Below are 21,140 nucleotides of genomic sequence, written 5' to 3' on the forward strand. Positions count from 1 at the left end.
CTGGGGTGGGAATCCCGCATTTGCATTTTTAACAAGTTCCCAGGTTTTGCTTAAGCTGCGCTGGTCTGGGAAGCATACTCTGAGAACCACTGATTTAAAGGAAACTTTTGCCCTGACTTCTGTTGCTCATTGGTTGGGCGTCATCCTGCAAAGTGAAAGTTCGCCTGTTCAATTCCGGGTCAGGGTACATGACTAGGCTACAGGTGTGGTTCCCGGTTGGAAGCATGTAAGAGGCAACCAGTCGATGTTTTTCTCTCACGTTGATGTTTCTCTTTCTCTTCTTCTCTCTTGCTCCCCCTCTCTACAAATAAAATAAAAAATAAAAAAAGAAATATCACTTAGAAAAAAAAAAAAAAAACTTCCTGGGCTGTAGCTCCTGAGCTGGGTATTCTTGGGGATTACTGCCCTCCTCAGCAGGCAATGTTATAAAACACTCCTGGATGAGGCAAGGGACTTTTTCCAGTATCAAGATAGGCTGGTTATCCATGATTCTCTGTTGTCTGAACTTGGGCTCCACACAGCTTATGGATCCTGACAATTTACCTTAATATAGGACTTCTTACCTTTTTTCATCTTAGAATTTATGACCTTCTGGTTTTTATCTGTTTACCTGGTTTCCAAACCAGCTTAGCTTGTCCTTGAATGGCAAATCTGCCCACTTCTAATTCCCAGTTTGGTTCTCAACTGAAATTTCCCAACATTTCTTGGTATGTGGGTGCCCTTAGCTTCTCAGAGACATTCTCGTAGCTCCACTGAGCCAAAAGAAGTACATAATAGTTCTGCTTATTAAGTAATTAGATCCAAATAATTTAATAGTATTAGTTCTGTAGTGTCAGTACATATTACAGTGTTGGCCTCAAAAATGTAAAATTTTGTGAAATCCCTGTATGGCTCAATATAGTTTGGGACTCTTAGTTCCATACACTGTCCAATCCCATCAACCTCTTTTATTTCTGTCATCCCTGTGGGACCCATGTCCATAATGTGCCGTGCACCTGCACGATGTTCTACCAGCAAATGTAAGTTGATGGCAATATTTATATTTACTTTTGTAATACCTTGGACAAACACTTAAACAATGTTGGGTAAGGTGTTATTTTCATAAAACATCTTTCAAAACAAATATATTTTTGTTTTCCATAAAAGTTAAAACTATAGGCCCTGGACAAATAATTCAACTATTAGAGTGTCATCTCAATATGCCAATGTTTCAGGATTGATCCATGGTCAGAGCACATACAAGAAGCAATCAATGAGTGCATAAATAAGTGAAACAACACACTGATGTATTTTTTCTCTCTCTCTAAAAAAAAAAAAAAAAAAAAAAAAAAGCAGAGTGACTTTAGTAGAAGGGTGGCTTGAGAGATCCCCTTGGTCTCTCTCCCTGAAATTCAAACAAATTGATCAGCTATAACTCAACAAAAAATTTCATGCTCAACATAAAGGCATGCCTGAGCAATCTGTGCATTAAAGCATCTAAAGGTGGGCAAACAGGAACAAACAGGGCAGACAAGAAGGGAGGAGAGCTCAGAAGAGCCATTAACCAGCCTAGAGATTGTAGTGGACTTGGCTCAAAGGGAAAGGAAGCTGGCTGTAGTGGGGATTTCCTTCTGCCAGGAGGAGCAGAGTATCTCAGTGGGCACACCTGCAGGAGTGAGTGGTGCAATCTGTAGCTAAGCCAGTTGAGAGACCTGGGCAAGGACAAAGCCCAGGGACTCTGCCACAATTGTCCACTGTCAGGCAGTCAGTTTCTAAACAAAGAAACAAAGCCACAGAATCTTGATGCTCCTCCGACTCCAAAACTAGCCTCCCATTGTCCTTGGTGTCAGTTTCAGAGCACGTTAGCTGCAAACACGAGAATTATTACAGCTGAATTGCTATTTCCCTCTGTGACTGACTGACCCCCATTTGGGGTGTGTGTGTGGGACCAACTGGAGATCTGAAGTCACCATTACTGAGAGGGCAAAACAAACCCCACCCCCAAGATCGCAGCTATACAGCTGTACTGAGGGCAGCTGCAAAGGTCAGCTTTTGGATTTCACAGAGCTAAAAAAAACTTATGATTTAGTGCCACCTGCTGGAAAACTGTAGAAAGACTGCTTCATAGAAATATGCTAGTGAAGTGACAATATATAGACGCCTAGGCAGAGAGGGAGCCCATCAAATATAATAAATAACCAAGGTAGTGAGACAGCTCAGATAGAAAATAAAAACCCTCTAGAAAGCAAACTGGAACACATGGAGATATATGATATAAATGACAGAGAATTCAAGATAGCATTTCTGAAAATACTCAATGGGATGCAAGAAAACACAGACAGGCAATTTATGCACTCAAAACACAAATCAATGAACAAAACAAGTTTTTACCAAAGATATTCAAACATAAAAAATAAAACGAATCCTGGAGATGAAGTATTCAATAAAGGAGATCTAGAATGAACTACTGAGCATAAAAAATATAGTCAACCAGATGAAGGAGAGAATTAGTGACTTCAAAAATAGGAATCTAGAAATGATGCAGAGGGAAGGAAAGAAAGACCTGAGCATAAAAACAATGAAAGAGCTCTGCAATAACTATCTGACTTTATCAAAAAACACAATATAAGAATAACAGGTATATAGAAAAAAGAAGAGAGGAGAAGGAGCGAAGAGCATATTCAAATAAATAGTGAATGAGAAACTTTCAAACTTATTAAAAGGAACTAGATTCTGAAATCCAAGAAGCAAACAGAACACCTGGTTGCCTTAATCCAAAGAGGTCCTCTCCAAGGCACTCTGTATTAAACTGTCAAAAAATAATGACAAAGAAAAATTCTCAAAGCAGTCAGGGAAAAGAAGGAAGTGTCCTACCTAGGAAAACCCATCAGGTTATCATTGGACTTCTCAGAAGAAACAGCTAGAAAAGAGTGGAACCAAATATTTGAAGTACTGAAAGGGAGAAATTACTATCCAAGAATAATATATCCAGCTAAGTTATCCTTTAAATATAAAGGAGAAATAAAGACATTTCAGAAGCTGAGGAAATTTATCACCTGAAAACCTCAATTGCAGGAAATACTCAAGGGAGTTATTCTACCCAAAACAAAGAGGAAAAAAGGCTACAACACTGTAAGATCACCAACAAACTCAGAGCATAAACAGAAATAATTTTTGACAACAAAAACATAAAAAGAAGAGGTAAAGGTCTCAATTTTCAAAGGAGGATGAAGTTCAGATGCACTCAAAATAAAAATATTCCTGTATATATACAACTTTCTTTTTTATAATACTAATGGTAACCACACATAAAAAACCCAAAGCTAAGACACATAGCTTAAAAAAAGAGGAATCAGAGGAAAAAATATGGAGTACCACTTAACAAAAACAACAGACAAAAATGCAAAGGAAAAGAGCCAATGGCAACACAGAGCTACCAGAAAACAAAGGATAAAATGACTATAGGAAATCCTCATACAACAAAAATCACCCTAAATGTAAATGGACTGAATTCACCAATAAACAAGCACAGAATAGCAGATTAAATAAGAAAACAAAACACAACCATATGCTTCCTTCAAGAGACACATCTAAGCTGCAAAGGCAAAGGTAGATTTAGTGCAAACAGATAAAAAATCGTTCTCCAAACAAATAATATATACAGAAAAGGAAGGTGTAGACATACTTATATCTGACAAAACAGATTTCAAGATAATGAAGATAACAAGAGACAAAGATGAGCATTTTATAATGATAAAGAGGACACTACATGAAGAGGACATAACACTTCTTAATATATATGCACTCAAATGAAGGGAGCAGTGAAATATATAAAGCAACTACTTATAGAACCAAAGAGAGAAACACAAACTATGATCATATTTGGGAACCTTAATACTTCATTGAAAGCTCAAGATAAATCGTCCAAACAGAAAATTAATAAAGGAGTTTCAGCCTTAAATGACACATTAGCCCAAATGAACGTAATTGACACTGACACAACATTTCATCCCAGAACATAAGATTACACATTCTTCTCCAGTGCACATGAAACAGTCTCAAGGATAGATTATATGTTGGGTCAGAAAACTAATCTCAACAAATTCAAGAAGAACGAAATTATACCAAGGATATTCTCTGATATCAATGCCTTGAAACTGGAAGTAAACTGCAAAAAGGAAGTAAAGAAACCCACAGATATGTGGAGGTTAAACAATAACTACTAAAAAAAAGAAATGACTGGATCAAAGAGGAAATAAAAGGTGAGATTAAACTTTATAGAGACAAATGAGCATGACAATACAACACATCAAAACTTCTGGGATGCAGCAGAAACAATAATAAGAGGGATGATTATATCATTATTAACCTATTTCAAGAAACAATAGAAATTCAAAGTAAACAACCTAATCTGACATCTTAAAGACCTAGGGAAAAAGAACAATAGCAACCCAAAATCAGAAGAAAAATTAGAGGAGAATTAAATAAAATAGAGAACAAAAAACTATGCAACAAATTAATACAACAAAGAACTGGTTCTTTAAAAAGGTTAATAAAATTGACAAATCCCCGGCTAGACACACTAAAGCAAAAAAAGAAAAGACCCATATAAACAAAATCATAAATGAAAGAGAAGTTACAACAAACACCAGATATAGAAAGGATTAAACTAGAATACTATGAAAGATTATATGTGACTAAATTTAATAACCTAGAAAAAATGGATAAGTTCCTAAAAATATATAACCTTCCTATACTAAATCATGATGAATTGGAAAATTTAAATAAACTGATCAGCAGTGAGGAAATTAAAACAACCATCAAAAACCTCGCAAAAATAAAAGTCCAGGACCAGATGGCTTTATAAGTGAATTTTACCAAACATTCAAAGAAGATTTAAAACCTATTCTCAAAAGCTTACAAGAAAATTGAAGAGGGGGAAATACTTCCTCACATATTTCACAAGGCCAACATAACCCTGATACCAAAACATGGCAAGGAAATACAAAGAAAACTACAGACCTATATCTCTGATTAATACAGGTGCAAGAATCCAAAACAAAATACTAGCAAATTGAATACAACAATACATTAAAAAATAATACATCGTGATCAAGTGGGGTTCATTCCAGGGACACAAGGATAGTTCAATATATAAAAATTGATTAATTGTAATATACCACATTAACAAAACAAAAGATAAAAATCATATGATGTCAATAGATACAGAAAAAGTATTTGATAAGATATAACATCCATTTATGATTGAAATACTCAATAAAATAGGAATAGAAGAAAGTCAACATAATAAAGGCCATATATCAATGTCATGCATATAAGTTCTTTAGCTACTCTGCTTCCTATACGGTAATTTACATCCCCATGGCTATACCTATTGACCTTCTTAATCCCCTCACCTCTTTGCCCGTTTCCCTAAACGCTTCTCCCATCTGGCAACCATCAAAATACTCTGTAGCCATAATTCTGTCTTTGTTCTTGTTTGATTAGTTTGCTTTTTAGATTCAGTTGTTGATAGATGTGTATTTATTGTGATTTTATTATTTATAGTAAGCCCTGGCTGGTTTAGCTCAGTGGATTGAGCGTCGGCCTGCGAGCTAAGTGTCGCTGGTTCGATCTTCCAGTCAGGGTACATCAGAGAAGGAAAACTCTGATTCCAAAAAACCTCCGCTGCCTTGCGGCATACCTCTTCAGGGGAAAGGCTAAGGGAGTAAACCCCGACAGAAAATCCGGAGCCGGAGTCCCTAAGGCGGTTTGACGTTGTAGTCAACACCGGCAACTCCTGCGGCGCACCTGAAGCCAAGCTGTATCGACTCCGTCTTTCCCTTGGACCCTTCAGCTGCGAAGAGAGGGGGGGTCTGCTGCATGGGCAACAGCAGACCCTCCATATCACCCTGCCCAGGCTCTGTAGCTTCAGCGTCATCACAAGATGTCGATTCAACACGGGAGGAGACAGATACCATGTCACTCCCGAGTCGGACTGCACAGCCATTCTCGGCGGTGCAGATAGACTCTTAGGAAGCTACACCATCGTCTCTCGAGACGGACGGCTGCCGACGACGATTATTTATAGTTTTGATCTCCTTTTTCTTAAATAAGTCCCTTTAACATTTCATATAATAATAGTTTGGTGATGACGAACTCCTTCAATTTTTTCTTATCTGGGAAGCTCTTAATCTGCCCTTTGATTCTAAACGATAGCTTTGCTATGTAGAGCATTATTGTCTGTAGGTCCCCACTTTTTAACACTTTGAATATTTTTTGCCAATCCCTTCTAGCCTGCAAAGTTTCTTTTGAGAAATCAGCTGACAGTCTTATGGGAACTTCATAGGTTATTGTCTGCTTTTCTTTTACTGCTTTGAAGATTCTCTCTTTATCTTTAACCTTTGGCATTTTAATTATGATGTGTCTTGGTGTGGTCCTTTTTGGGTCCATCTCGTTTGAGACTCTCTGCTTTCTGGCCCCACATGTCTATTTCCTTCACCAAATTTGGAGAGTTTTCCTTGTCCCTTCAATTTGGTAGCCTCCCTGTGCTTGTTTCTGTGTATTAGGTAGAGCTGCTTTGACTCTCTGTCTTAGCCCACCTGTTAAGTTGTGTGGTGCAGAGCCTTACATAATTGCCAGGGCAGGGCAACTCATGTCACTGCTCTGTTTCCTTGTATGGAGGAGGGCTCACAGAGGGGACATTGTCACCACCTGTCCTCTGGAGTTTTGTGCAGAAGAAAACTGTCTCCCCACTTACACTTCACTTCCTCTTCATATGCCACTGGTGCCCTTCCAGCTGTTGCCCTGGTTCTGAATCCCAGAGGGAGTGGGTCTGCTTAAATCCTAAGTCCATTGTGGGCCCTTTAAGAGGATGTAGTTTCTTCTGCGGCCCCAACCCCACTTGTTTTTACAGCTAGAATTTATGGGAACTTACTTTCCTGGTACTGGAACCCTGGGGCTGGGTGGTCTGGACTGGTACTGGGATCCCTCACTCCTGAAGTATATGCCTCCTGATTTTTATCCACCATACACATGGATGTGGGACCACTCATTCCTGTCTCCACATGTCTCTGCCCCTCCTACCCATCTGATGAACGAGTCTTCTTTAAATCCTTGGTTGTCAGACTTTCACACAGCTCAATTTCCTGACAATTCTGGGTGATATTTGTTTTGTAGTATAGCTGTATATTTTGCTGTAATTGTGCATGGAGGCAAGGCATGTTTACCCATGCCTCCATCTTGACTGGACCCCAAGCCAAAATCACCCATAATTTTCTAATATTAAAGAGTTCTTTGTATGTTAGGAGTTCAATTTATTCCTTCTTAAACTGAGAAACTCCAAATATCTTACCAAGTTTTCTTGAAAAAAAACAGAAGCATATAGACAGACTTTATTCATGATTGTGATTCTAATTTTCTTAGGTGGTGTTACAAAGTACTTAAATTTAAATTAATTTTAACCTACTCTTATTTAAAACTATCATTCAACAATTTCAGGCCTGATTGCATGATCAAACCAGGCCCAATAGTAGTCAAGATGCAATCCCAATGACATTAGTTTATTAGTTGAAAAACATTATTTGTTTCTTTACTGGACTTCTGCCTGTTGTCACTTGGTATTGCCCCTGAAAGGAAAGTACTAAAAAATGACCTGAGGGACTTACCCTATTTTGACTATCAGGAAGCATAACTACTAGCTGGGCATTATGGTCCCAGATCATCCTCCAGAAATCCTTAATGATGTGGATAATGGGATACTGGGTGATGATAAACTAATTTCTCTGACAACAACCCTACAAAATCAAAGAGAAGATAGCTAGAACTCTAACATATGACTTTAAATATTCAGGAAACATTTATAAGTTTATGGCAGTCTTTTTACTTTCACACTGTTATAAATAATAATATGACTACTCTAGTCAATGTTTGGGGGCACTTTCTATATGCCAGTTATAGCACTAAGCATTTTCTTTCCCTAAGTCAGTTATTCCTCCAAGCAGTACCATGGAGTAGAAAATGTGATTAAGAAGGTAAGTGTGGCCAAATTTACACAGCTTTCAGCTGTAGGAGCAGACTTATCAAAATGATGTGTGGACCTTGTTTCCTATACTAGACAGGGTGGCAATCTAGAGGAGAGTCCTAGTTTTCACTTTCCATGAGTCCCAATGGCAGAGCACCAAATTTCACACCTTTGGCAACATGGCACCTTTGGTGTTCAGACACTCTTTCTTTGATGGGTGAGTGTGTATTTTGTATCTATTCAACTTTCCTGAATGATGTTTGGTTCCTGCATGTACTTATTTGTAGGTTTTTCCAATCCCAGCATGCAGAAAAGCATCAAGGAATGCTGTTATCTGTGGTTACTGTGTGAGGTGGCCCTGGCATCATCAGCTTTGACTTTTGTCCTCTAGTGTTACTGCCCATGTCCACAGCTACTGTGAGGCAGCTCACCCAGGTTTTTGTTCTGGTGACATAAGCTGGCAGGCCGTCTTCCCAGTGACTTCTTGTAGGGGACTGCTTTGTGTAGTATTGGGAACTGTAGCCTCGCTGTGAGCTAGGCCTTGCAAAAGGCCTGTAAGTCTCAACTGGAAAACTGGGAAAGCTGGGGGCAGTCATGACCTGATCATTGCACTAAGGGTCCCCATGGGAAATCAGGCATTAAGGATGTATATTATGCTTTGAAGCTTGCTCTGCTCTCACCTGCTGATCCTCTGGTGCCTGAGTGCCCAGCAGACTTTGACCTGAAGTGATCACTGTGCTTCTTTCATTATTATCCATAATCCCTAGAAGATAATAGTAACTGAAGCATTTGAGGTTAATTGGTGACTATATACCCCTATACATATCCTTCTCAATAAAAGGCATGAGGAAAGGGAGTTCAGGGCTTTTCTCCTTTAGAGAGAACTGGCACCTCTCTTCTTCCCAGATGGAAATTAGTGTCTGGGTCAACTCATTTCTCCTCATCTGTGATCCCAAAACCTCTGCAGGACAGAGAGTTTCTAACAAGCTGGGGTGTGCCCCCACAACTTCTCCGACTTACTATGATATAGGAGGCATTGATGTAGTCTATGCTTTTTCCACTCAGGGACAAAATGTCAACGCTTGACCTTTCCACTGCAACACATAACTTTCATGGTAAACAATCACATTCACAGCACTATATACCTCCTCCCTCCACATTCAAATTGCAAAACACAGCTGCACTTCTCAGGCTGAGTGTCTGTGACCTTTAGGCTAATTTTACTACATGTTTTTCAGTTTTAGATGAGACTTTAGGGTTTGAGAGGTTTTTTTGAAACTCATTACCTGGCATAATTAGAAAAATATGGGTATATATGAGTATATTGCTTTTGTCCTAAAATGTACAAATATTGTCAAATTACAAGACTCCCATCATAAAATAAAAAAGCTCTTTTTTTCAAGATTCAACATAACTTGCCAGGAATGATGGAAGAAGTTTCGTTCTTTTCCCTGTTGCATTGATTTAGGGCTGTAGAATAGTCGCTCTGCTGTATATTTGATTGACTCAGGAGCTGAGGAAGGGAGTCAAAGAAAAATACAAATTATTTCATTTAAGTGACTGAAACACAGACACACACACACACATACACACATACACACTCATACTTATATACACACACCACCTAACCAAGGTAAGAGATTGAGTAAAAATATGTCTGGCTTTTTGTCAAGAATTCCTTAAACTAAACCTTGTTTTAGGGAACTCCCTGGCATATCTATCTTTTACAACAGGAAAGCTGCAAGAACAGATAACACTAGCTCTCTAGTCTGACTGCCAGCTTGGGGAAGATCTTCCTCAGGGCTCCCTCTATGGGTGTGCACTCTCCATTTCTCCTATTTAGATCTTGCACAGTTGGGAGAAAAGTACGTGCTGTGTGTGTGTGTACATACTGAATTGTATTCATTCTTTCAGTATACCTAAGCACACGAGTAATCTACTTTCTATTTATCTATTCAATTATTGAATGTTCAGATTATTTCCAATATTTTCTATGCCAGTCTTTGTAGCAACGAATATTCTATCTCTATTTCTGAATGTGCACACATGTGAGGGTTTTTATAGAGAATTCAGAGTCATCCATGTTTAAGTTTTGAGTCTGATAGATGAAAGATGCTATATCATGGTTTTGACTTGCATTTCCTTAATTATTGTGAGATGTGCAATTTTAGTGTTCATCAGTCATTTAGATTTCTTCTTTGATAACTACCTTTTCATTTTTGTAAGGGTGTTTGATATCTTGAATGTAAATCTATAGTCTCTTAAAAAAGTTTAAAAAAATCTTTGTTCTCTTTAACCACACAGACATTTACATCCAATTAATAGTTATGAAACTTTGCATTTATTTATTTATTTACTCCTCACCCCAGGACATTTTTTCATTGCTTCTAGGGAGAGAGGGGGAGGGAGAGAGAGGAATATCGATGTAAGAGAGAAGTACCAACACATTGCCTCTGGTATGCGCCTTAACAGAGGATCAAACCTGCAACCTGGGCATGTGCCCTGACCAAGGATCAAACTGGCAGCCCTTCCATTACAGGATGATGCTCCAACGAACTGAGCCCCACTGGCCAAGGCTAAAATAAAACTTTGCTTTCACTTTGAGGTACTTAAAAGTCCGTCCCGAATAAGTTCAATGTTTGAGGTATAATAGGGACTTAATTTTACTGGTTTCCATATAGAAATTGCCCCAATATTATATATTGATTAGGTCATCCTTTTCTTAACTAATTTGTCATGTCATATCAATCACATAACAATTTCCCCATTTGCATTGTTTCTCTGATTTATTTTCCTGTTTTTAATTATTATTTATAATATTTACATAAGTCTTCCATATATATTACAACACATTCTATTCTTTATTTTTCAGTATTGCTTTGAAAGTTTTTTTGTTCTTTTCTATATAATTTTTTTTCAATTTTTTAATTAAATTATTAGGATGACATTGGTTAATAAGATCTTATAGGTTTCAAGTGTATATTGCACTGTATGTCAACAACCCAGAATCAAACCATTTTATGTCACCTTTTATGGGCAGGTAATTTTTGACAAAGGTGCCAAAAACACACTCAGGAGAAAGGAAAGCCTCTTCAATAAATGGTGCTGGGAAACTTGGAAAGCCATATACTAAAGAATGAAACTAGATTAAGTTTGTCCTCACGTACAAAAATTAATTCAAAGTAGATCAACAACCTAAATATAATATCTGAAACAATAAATCACATAGTACTAAACTTATGGACCTTGGTCATAGAGAACATTTTATAAATTTGACCTCAAAGGCAAGAGATGTTAAGGCAAAAATTAAAAAAGGGATTATATGAAACAAAAAACTTTGTATATCAATTAATTTTAAAATCAGTAACAAACACAAAAGCCTGGAATGTGCTAGGTGTCTGATAAATATTTTTTAAATAAATGGACGTGCAATTTATTTCAAAGAAATTTTTCTATGAGTTAACTTGAATAAATACCTTTTCTTATATGGCAGTGTATACACACACACACACACACACACACACACACACACCTACAATTCCCTGGTTATGCTGTTAACAGGAAAGGGTCAAATCTGTCTTTTAAATTGGATTTTGACATCATAATTGATATTTCCATTTTGATCCTGAGTTATTCAATGTAAGCCACATCAATACTCTTATGTAGTTGTATAGGGGGTAAATCATATTTAAGTGGGAATCCTGTTGAAATGGGTAATACACATATGTTTTTTAATTTAGGGAAAAGTATTCCTAAGAACTTAATGTTAATGTTTTATATTTCCTTATTATATGTTTCTGTGAGCTACAGTGTGCACATTTTCTTTCCTTAAAGTGTTCCTTTATGACTCATGTAAACTTGGCTGATTAAAACATTTATGTTTTTCTGACAGCAGGTTCTAAGTTCAGCATTCTCCTCTGGTCTTGCTCTTACTCCTCTGAAGCACAAAGTGTGTTGATTAGGATGGCAAAACATCAGGGCCAATTAATAGCACTAACATTTATGTTGTAGGCTGGGGAAAGAAAGAGAAGAGACTGAAATTTCAAGGTTTGTTAATTAACTCTCCTGGGTTTTTCCAAGTTCTTCCTAATTCTTCCCAGATATTCCTTTCCTTCCTCAGACATTGGCCCTGTTTCTCTAGGAATCCTGAAAAATAAGAGGCTAGTACAAGTATAAAGTGGAGCAAAATAACAGCCACTGGAAGCCTTGACTCTGTAAGCAACGCTCCCCAGCTGGCAGGCCTGGTCACATTTGCTCTGAATTCTTTGCTGACTGATTTCTAGAAGTCAGAGAGCTGCATTGCAGGAGGAGTGCTATGGAACAAAACACACTCTCCTCTCTAGTTTACTGCCTTGTGCCAGGGTGAGTGGGATAAACAGGGTTGAAGAAGCTATTGTTGTGATGTGGCCTATCTAGTTCAGGGGCTTCAAGTGAGGTAGATTTTTTCTAAAGAGCAGTATGAACAGCCTTAGCCACAGCACTCCTGCTTGAGTGGTCTGGGTTTTTCAAAGTTAAAAGAGCACTTGTACGGTCAGTATTATAAGTTCTGTCTGTTCATTCTGTTAGGCTCTGTGCCCTCCTATCCCAGACCAAGTCTGAATTTACAACGGTTAGTCTAGGGTTTCTGAGAACTTTTCTTCTGGCCTCTCAAAACTAAGGTTGTCCTTGAAATTTACCATGTGGCTTGGCCCCATTGCCTGTTATAAAGAACAATTCTAGCCACTGTGCCAACAACGCTCTCAACCCATCCACACGGCCTTGTCGACTCAAATGTGAAGATGCAGGCACATTCAATTCTCCAGTGACACCCAAGAGGCTTCCAAGAGGACTCACCTTGAATTGTTTCTCAAGCTTTGTTTTGCCTGTGGGTCCAGGAATGAGGAGCCCATTCACATAGGCATGAATGTGACTGTCTGGCACCTCAGTTTCCTTACTAAGTATGGCCTCAACCAATGCATCATGAACGAAGACATACTGTTCCTGGCAAAACAACCACAGTAAAGAATATTGCTTCAGGTTTTCCTTCTCTGTATCTAGGCATATAATCATTATCTTCCACTGACAGACAAAAAGAGTTTTAAAAAGAGTGAGGAGAAACCCACAAAAGATTGCTTGGCAAGAAGTCAGGTGGGGTAAAGGAGGCAGTATAGACAGAACGCAGCTCTTCTCATTCCTCACCTCTTTATTTCTGGTGGACTGACTTTTGTGGGAGGGAAGCAGAAAGGTTATGGGAAGCAATGTCTTTCTGCCCATCCTTCAAACTTAGGTGCACTTCCACATTGTGCATGAGGATTTCTAGTCACTTACACCTCTGATGGGTCTTCCTCTCTCCTCATTCCAGTTTTCCTTTTAGCCAGTTAGGTAAAATTTAGTGCAATTATTTATACAGTTTTTAATAGTTATTGCCTCTTTTACCTATAGGGCCTTCTCTGGTCTTATGTGACTAGAATGTCATTTCCTACATGGAATGACATTTGGTTTGGTTTCAGTCAGTCATATGTTTCCTATTGCTTTCAAGCTGCATCCATAATTTTTAATTTACATTCATTTTTATTTAAACAGGAAAAAATACAGACATGCAGACATTGTCCTTTTTCATAGATGGATAAAAGATGTGGGCTTAAAAGGGATAGAATTTGAGAATAATTCACATTTTTAAAGTATGAAAATTAATCCATTCATTCACTGTGTGCAGAACAAACTTGAGGATTTTGATAGCAGAAATGGGTAATGATTGATCCATTTACTCATTTTCTAAATCTTTGTCACCAGTGTTACTTTAAATATACACTTGGTCACAAAATAGATAGTTTAGCTAGCCCATCCATGACTTACATCATATATGCAATGAACTCTTATGGGTTGAAGCCCCACGAAAGACATGTTGAAGCCCTAACTCCCCATTACCTCAGAATATGACCTTATTTGTAAATAGAGTCATTGCAGATGTAATTAGTTAGGATGAAGTGGTGACTAGTGTCCTTATTAAGAGGAAAATTTACATAGACACAGAGGGAAGACAGCCATTTGAAGACAGAGGTGAAGACTAAAATTATGCTACTCCATCCCAGCAATTAATGGGGCACCAGAAGCTTGAGAGGTAATAAAGAATCTTTCTCTAGAGGTTTCAATACAAAGAAATCTAAACAGATCACTGAGGAGAAGTATGAGGGATCATAGAGGAGTTTGCCCAGGCAATGTAAAGCAATCTAGGATGGGACTGGCTGAGAAGCTGAATGCCTCCAGAGCCAATGGAAATAAAAAGTGGGTGGCTCTGGCTCTTTAGTGGGCTCTCTCTGGCTCTCAGTGTCTTTTTCCTCGAAGATGTCTAGATGATTGCGCTGAAGCTGCCTGCATTACCCAACAGATGGTATTTAGGATGGGCAGGAACTCTAGGTCCAGCCTAGGATTGGGCAGGCCTGGTAGAGGGTGGCAGGTTTATTTTTTGGGTGTTCTAGAGGGGACCAGCTCTGAGGCAGAAGACTGCCATTCTTCCAAAATTGTGTACATTTTGTATCTGGTGTTGTTTTATTTTGTAAACTAATCCCATAGAAACAAGATAACTAAAAACTAACAAGGGGACATAATAGAACTCAGGTGTTAAGAGTTTAACCTTAATTGATAGGTTTAAGTGACTAATGCTTGTAAATCTGTGGTTCCAAAATTGTAAATGTCTTGAATAAAGACTTCTTTCTTTTATCACCAAACCATTGCCTCTGGGATTTTGCCTAGAGGGTGGCAGCAGGCAGCAGGACCCCAATTGCTTTTTGGTAACAGTTTAAAACAGTTTCAGAAGCAGCAGGACCCTGCCAACACCTTGATTTAGGATTTTTATCTCCCATAACTATGAGACAATACATACCTGTTGTTTTAAACGACCTAGTTTGTAGTGCTTTATTATTGCAGCTCTACCAGACTAAGTCAGAGAAGGAAAACTCTGACTCCAAAAAACCTCCGCTGCCTTGCGGCATACCTCTTCAGGGGAAAGGCTAAGGGAGTAAACCCCGACAGAAAATCCGGAGCCGGAGTCCCTAAGGCGGTTTGACGTTGTAGTCAACACCGGCAACTCCTGCGGCGCACCTGAAGCCAAGCTGTATTGACTCCGTCTTTCCCTTGGATCCTTCAGCTGCGAAGAGAGGGGGGGTCTGCTGCATGGGCAACAGCAGACCCTCCATATCACCCTGCCCAGGCTCTGTAGCTTCAGCTTCACTGGAGAGGACACTCCAGCGTCATCGCAAGATGTCGATTCAACACGGGAGGAGACAGATACCGTGTCACTCCCAAGTCGGACTGCACAACCATTCTCGGCGGTGCAGATAGACTCTTAAGAAGCTACACCATCGTCTCTCGAGACGGACGGCTGCCGACGACGACGACCAGTCTAAGTCACCCGGTAACACAAACTCTCATCTATCCAGCTTTAGCATTTTAGTGACTAGCAGATAAAAGTGTTGATTGATTCACTTACCCATTTTCTGAATCTTCTCTGTCACTTGTGTTATATTAAAGATATTCTCCATTTGGTAAAAAATAAAGTTTAGCTGGCCCATCCATGATTTATATGTGATTACTGTTATGGGTTGAATTGTGTCCACTAGAAGATCTATTGAAGCCCTAACCCCCATTACCTCAGAATGTGACCTTACTAGTAAATAGAGTCATTGCATGTATAATTAGTTAGAATGAGGTAGTGACACAGACACAGAGGGAAGACAGCTGTTTGAAGACAGAGGCGGAGACTAAAATTATGCTGCTCCATCCCAGCAATGCAAGGGCACTAGAAGCTTGATAGATAATAAGGGATCGTTCTCTAGAAGTTTCAGAGGCAGGAGAACCCTGCCAAGACCTTGCTTTAGGACTTCTATCCCCCAGAACTATGAGACAATACATACTTGTTTTAAACCACCCAGTTTGTAGTGCTTTATTGTGGCAGCCCTATGAGACTAATTCATCTGGTAATACAAACTCTTGTTTATCCAGCTTTAGTATTTTAATGACTTTTCCAACTCTTAGATAAGTAAAATAATCCCTTTTATCATACCTCAGTTTGCACTAAATAATTTCTTTGTGAACAAATGTGTTTTAAAGCCTTAAACATACTGTTTAGCCCAAATATGTGCCTGTTCTTCCAACTCCAGCACTAAAGAAAACACAAAGGAAAAACTATTTTATTGTCAAGCATAGAATACATTTAAAAATAGGTCACTACTAGCTGTCTTGTAAATTAAAGTGACTTTTTCCTTGAGCAAATGAAGCCTCATAACAAATAATTAGTGATTCCAAACTGTAAGCACTTTAGTTGTTAAGCATAATGCTTGAAATAACAAAACCTTTCTTTTAAAAAAAATCTTTTTTGCTACATGTCCAACTGCAAAACTATCTATTTCTGTTGGAGATTTTTATTTTCAATCATTATATTTATTACGCATTTTATATTATACAATGAAAATATTATGTATCGGAGCATAGCATATAGACAATAATCTGAGAAAACTCAAAGCACCAGCTTCACCAAACTCTGAAAAGAAAATGTCCCTGGATCTGTGTTGCCAGGTAGAAGTGTTTGTAAAGATTTCTGCATTCACTGTAAAAAGAATTTGATAAGGTTTGCAGCAGTAAACATCATTTCAGCGAGATAGTGAGGTATAAAGGGCCATTATCTACTGACTTCTTCAGAGACTCTATGAAGGGACAGAATTCATAGACAGGGATTCTTTTCAGAGGCTCTGACAAGTAGAAAGTGTAAGAGTGGAAAATAAGCACCTGCTCTGCACAATACCCTGCTCGTTCTCCATTTGCTCAGAAACAATTCCTGACCTTCAGCACTAGTTTTCTTGTATCTTTCCGCTTCCCTCAGCTTATCTTCAGGCTAACAAATGGAAAAACTTAAGAGGTCTCTTAAACTTTGTCTGATGATAACTCCGGAGACAGGTAATTAGAATATGTCTGATAAGCTATATATCAAAGGAAAATACCTGCTTCTACAGAAATACCGACACTGCTTTACAATAACACTGCACACCAAAATGAATTTGATTTTTATGGTCATAAAGCTTGGCATGGAGTCCCCACTCAGTAAATGTTCACTGTTACTTCTATTTTAAGTGAAAAATATTACCTAAAACCTCTAACATTTCTTCTCTCTTTGATTTATCATTATTTTTTATCAAACCAGTCTTGGGAATTAAAATACTTGAGAGTGATGAATTGTTAATACATTCAGCAAGATATATCAAAAAGAACTCAAAAATGAGAAAGGGTTTTAAATTTCAAAGTATTTTAAAACCTTTGAAAAGAACTTGTCAAATTCCTCACACTCTGTGTAATTTTTCTCTAATGCAGTGATTTTCAACCTTTTCAACTCATGGCATATAAATTAATTACTAAAATTATGTGACACACCAGAAATGTATATTTTTTGTTGATCCAACAAAATAAAGGAATAATTTTGATTCATTCACACTGGATGGCTATGTTGGCTATTGTCATTTTTAAATTTGACAATCTAAGGGAAAAGAGGTCAATGTCTCCTGACTAACCAGTCAGGTATTGCATGTTTTAAAAATTCTTGAGGTACATTGAAAATTGCAGCTCTAATGTAAACCTTGCATAACGACTCTACAATAGATTATTTAAGTCTTAGAAACAGGGATTGCTTCTTTTTTTAAAATTTATTTTTATTGTTTTTCTATTACAGTTGTTTCATTTTTCCCCCATTGCTCCCCCCCAACCCACCCCCTCTTCCACAGTCATTCCCCACCCCGTTGTCCATGGGTTATTTATACTAGTTCCTTTACTAAATCCTTCCCTGACTTATCCCTCTTATCTCCCTCCCACCCTCCCCCGTGATAACTATTATTCTGCTTCTTGCTCAATTTAGTTCATTTGTTTATGTTGTTCATTAGTCTTCTGTATCAGGTGATATCATATGGTATTTTTCTTTCATAACGTGGCTTATTTTGCAAAGCATAATTCTCTCTAGTTTCATCCATGTTGTCACAAATGGCAGGAGTTTCTTCTTTCTTTCTGCTAAATAGTATTCCATTGTGTAAATGTACCAGTTTTTAATCCACTCATCTACAGTGGGCACTTGGGCTGTTTCCAGCACTTGGTTATTGTAAACAGCGCAGCTATGAACATAGATGTCCATAAGTTGTTTTGAATTCGGGGTTTCAAGATTCTTAGGGTATAATCCTAGCAGTGGAATTGCTGGTTAAAAAGGCAGTTCCATTTTTAGTTTTTTGAGAAAATTCCACTGTTTTTCATAGTGAAATTCCCATCAACAGTGCACTAGGGTTCCCATTTCTCCACATCCTCACCAGCAGATGTTGTTTGTTGATTTGTTGATGATGGCCATTCTGACTGGTGTAAAGTGGTATCTCATTATGGTTTTTATTTTCATCTCTCTGATGGCTAGTGATGTTGAGCATTCTTTCATATGCCTATGGACACTCTGGATATCCTCCTTGCAGAAGTGTTTGTTCAGGTCCTTTGCCCATTTATGAATTGAGCTGTCTGTCTTTTTGGTGTTGAGATGTGTAAGTTCTTTATATATTTTGGAGATCAATCCCTTGTCTGAGGTTTTATTGGAAAATATGTTTTCCCATATTGTTGGTTCCTTTTTAATCTTGCTGATGTTTGCTTTTGCTGAGCAGAAGCTCTTTAGTTTGATGTAGTCCCATTTGTTTATTCTTTTCTTCATTTCCCTTGCCTTAGGAGATGTATTGGTGAAACTATTGCTACGTGGAATATCTGAAATTTTCCAGCCTATCTTTTCCTCTAGGACTTTTATGGTGTCATGTCTTACATTCAAGTCTTTGATCCATCTTGAGTTTATTATGGTGTGTTGTGTAAGTTGGTGGTCTAGTTTCATTTTTTTGCATGTCCCTATCCAGTTCTCCCAGTACCATTTGTTGAAGAGGTTCTTCTCACTTCATTTTATGTTTCTTCCCCCTTTGTCAAATATTAGTTGACCATATAAACCACGGTTTATTTCTGAGCTCTCTATTCTGTTCCATTGATCTATACATCTGTTCTTATGCCAGTACCAGACTGTTTTGATTACAGTGGCTTTGTAGTATAGTTTGATATCAGGTATTGTGATTCCTCCTACTGTGTTCTTCCTCAAGATTGCTGTGACTATTTGGGGTCTTTTTTGGTTCCATATAAATTTTTGAAGAATTCATTCTATGTCTGTGAAATATGTCACGGGTATTTTAATAGGGATTGCATTGAATCTATAAATTGCTTTGGGTAGTATGGACATTTTAATGATGTTGATTCTTCCCATCCATGAACATGGTACATGTTTTCATTTAATGGTATCTTCCTTAATTTCTTTCTTCAGGGTTATGTAGTTTTCCAAGTACAGGCCTTTTATCTCTTTGGTTAAGTTTATTCCTAGGTACTTTGTTTTTCTTGTTGCTTTGGTAAATGGGATTTTTTTTTCTAGTTTTTATCTCTGATATTTTATTGTTGGTGTACAGAAGTGCCTTCGATTTCTGACTATTGACTTTGTACCCTACTATTTTGCCAAATTTCATGGAGTCTATATGGTTTTCCATGTACATTATCATGCCATCTGCAAATAATCAGAGTTTTACTTCCTCTTTTCCAGTGTGGATGCCTTTTATTTCTTTTTCTTGTCTGATTGCTGTGGCTAGAACTTCCAACACTATATTGCAATAGGAGTAGAAAGAGTGGACATCCTTGTCTTGTTTCTGACCTCAGGGGTAATGCTTTCAGTTTTTGCCCATTGAGTATGATCTTGGCTTGAGGTTTCTTATATATGGCCTTTATTATGTTGAGGTATGCTCCTTCAATACCCATTTTGCTGAGTGTTTTCATCATAAATGGGTGTTGTACTTTATCAAATGCTTTTTCTGCATCTATTGATATGATCATGTGGTTTTTGTCTTTCATTTTGTTTATGTGGTGTATTACGTTTATCGATTTGCGAATATTATCGATTTGCATCCCTGGGGTGAATCCCACTTGATCGTGGTGTATGATTGTTCTAATGTGGATCCAGTTTCCCAATATTTAGTTGAGGATTTTAGCATCTATATTTATCAGTGATATTGGCCTGTAGTTTTTTTTCTTTCTTGTGTCATGACCTGGTTTTGGAATTAAGGTAATACTGGCTTCATAGAATGAGTTTGGGAGTTTTCCCTCTTCTTTGATTTTTTGGAATAGTCTGAGGAGGATAGGAGTTAGTTCTTTCCTAAATGTTTTATGAAATTCACTTGTGATGCCATCCGGTCCAGGGCTTTTGAGTGCCGGGAGCTTTTTTTATTACTGCTTCAATTTCACTAGTTGTTATTGGTCTGTTCAGGCTTTCTGCTTCTTCTTGATTCAATTTTGGCAGGTTATATGTTTCCAGAAATTACTCCATTTCATCTAGGTTGTCAAATTTCTTGTGATACAGGTGTTCAAAGTAATTTCTTACAATCCTTTGTATTTCTGTGGTATTGGTTGTGATTTCTCCTCTTTCATTTCTGATTTTATTTACTTAGGTCCTCTCTCTTTTTTTCTTGATGAGCCTCATTGAAGGCTTGTCAATTTTGTTTATCTTCACAAGGAACCAGCTCCTACTTTTGTTGATCTTTTGAATTGTTTGTTTGGTCTCTATGTCATTTAATTCTGTTCTGATCTTGACAATATCCTTCCTTCTACTCACTCTGGGCCTTGTTTGTTGTTGTTGTTTGAGTTCTTGTAGCTGTAGGGTTAGATTTTTTATTTGAGATCTTCTATCCTTCTTAGGTAGGCCTATATTTCTATGAACTTTCCTAGGACTGTTTTCACTGCATCCCATAGGTTTTTGGTTGTCTTGTGTTCATTATCATTAGTTTCCCAAAACTTCTTGATTTCCTCCTTGATGTCATTGTTAACCCATTCATTATTTAATAGCATGTTATTCATTCTCCATGAGTTAGAATGTCTTTGAGTTTTTTCCTTGAGGTTGGTTTTCTAGTTTTAAGGCATTGTGGTTTGAGAAGATGCTTGATATAATGTCAATTATATTGAATTTGTTGAGGCTTGTTTTTTGTCCTACCAGGTGGTCTATCTTTGAAAATGTCCCATGTGCATTTGAAAGGAATGTATATTTTGCTTCTTTGGGGGTGTAAAGTTCTATATA

At 37.8% G+C, this 21,140-nt stretch overlaps 1 pseudogene; it reads right to left on the reverse strand.

Annotated features, from left to right (window-relative positions):
* Positions 1-4,552: 4,552 nt before the first annotated feature.
* The window catches only part of LOC150001960 (receptor-type tyrosine-protein phosphatase zeta-like), a 62,135-nt pseudogene continuing 45,547 nt past the window's right edge, over positions 4,553-21,140 (reverse strand).

Source organism: Furipterus horrens, unplaced genomic scaffold (assembly GCF_987537825.1).
Source record: "Furipterus horrens unplaced genomic scaffold, mFurHor1.1.pri manual_scaffold_9, whole genome shotgun sequence".
Taxonomy (NCBI): Eukaryota; Metazoa; Chordata; class Mammalia; order Chiroptera; family Furipteridae; genus Furipterus; species Furipterus horrens.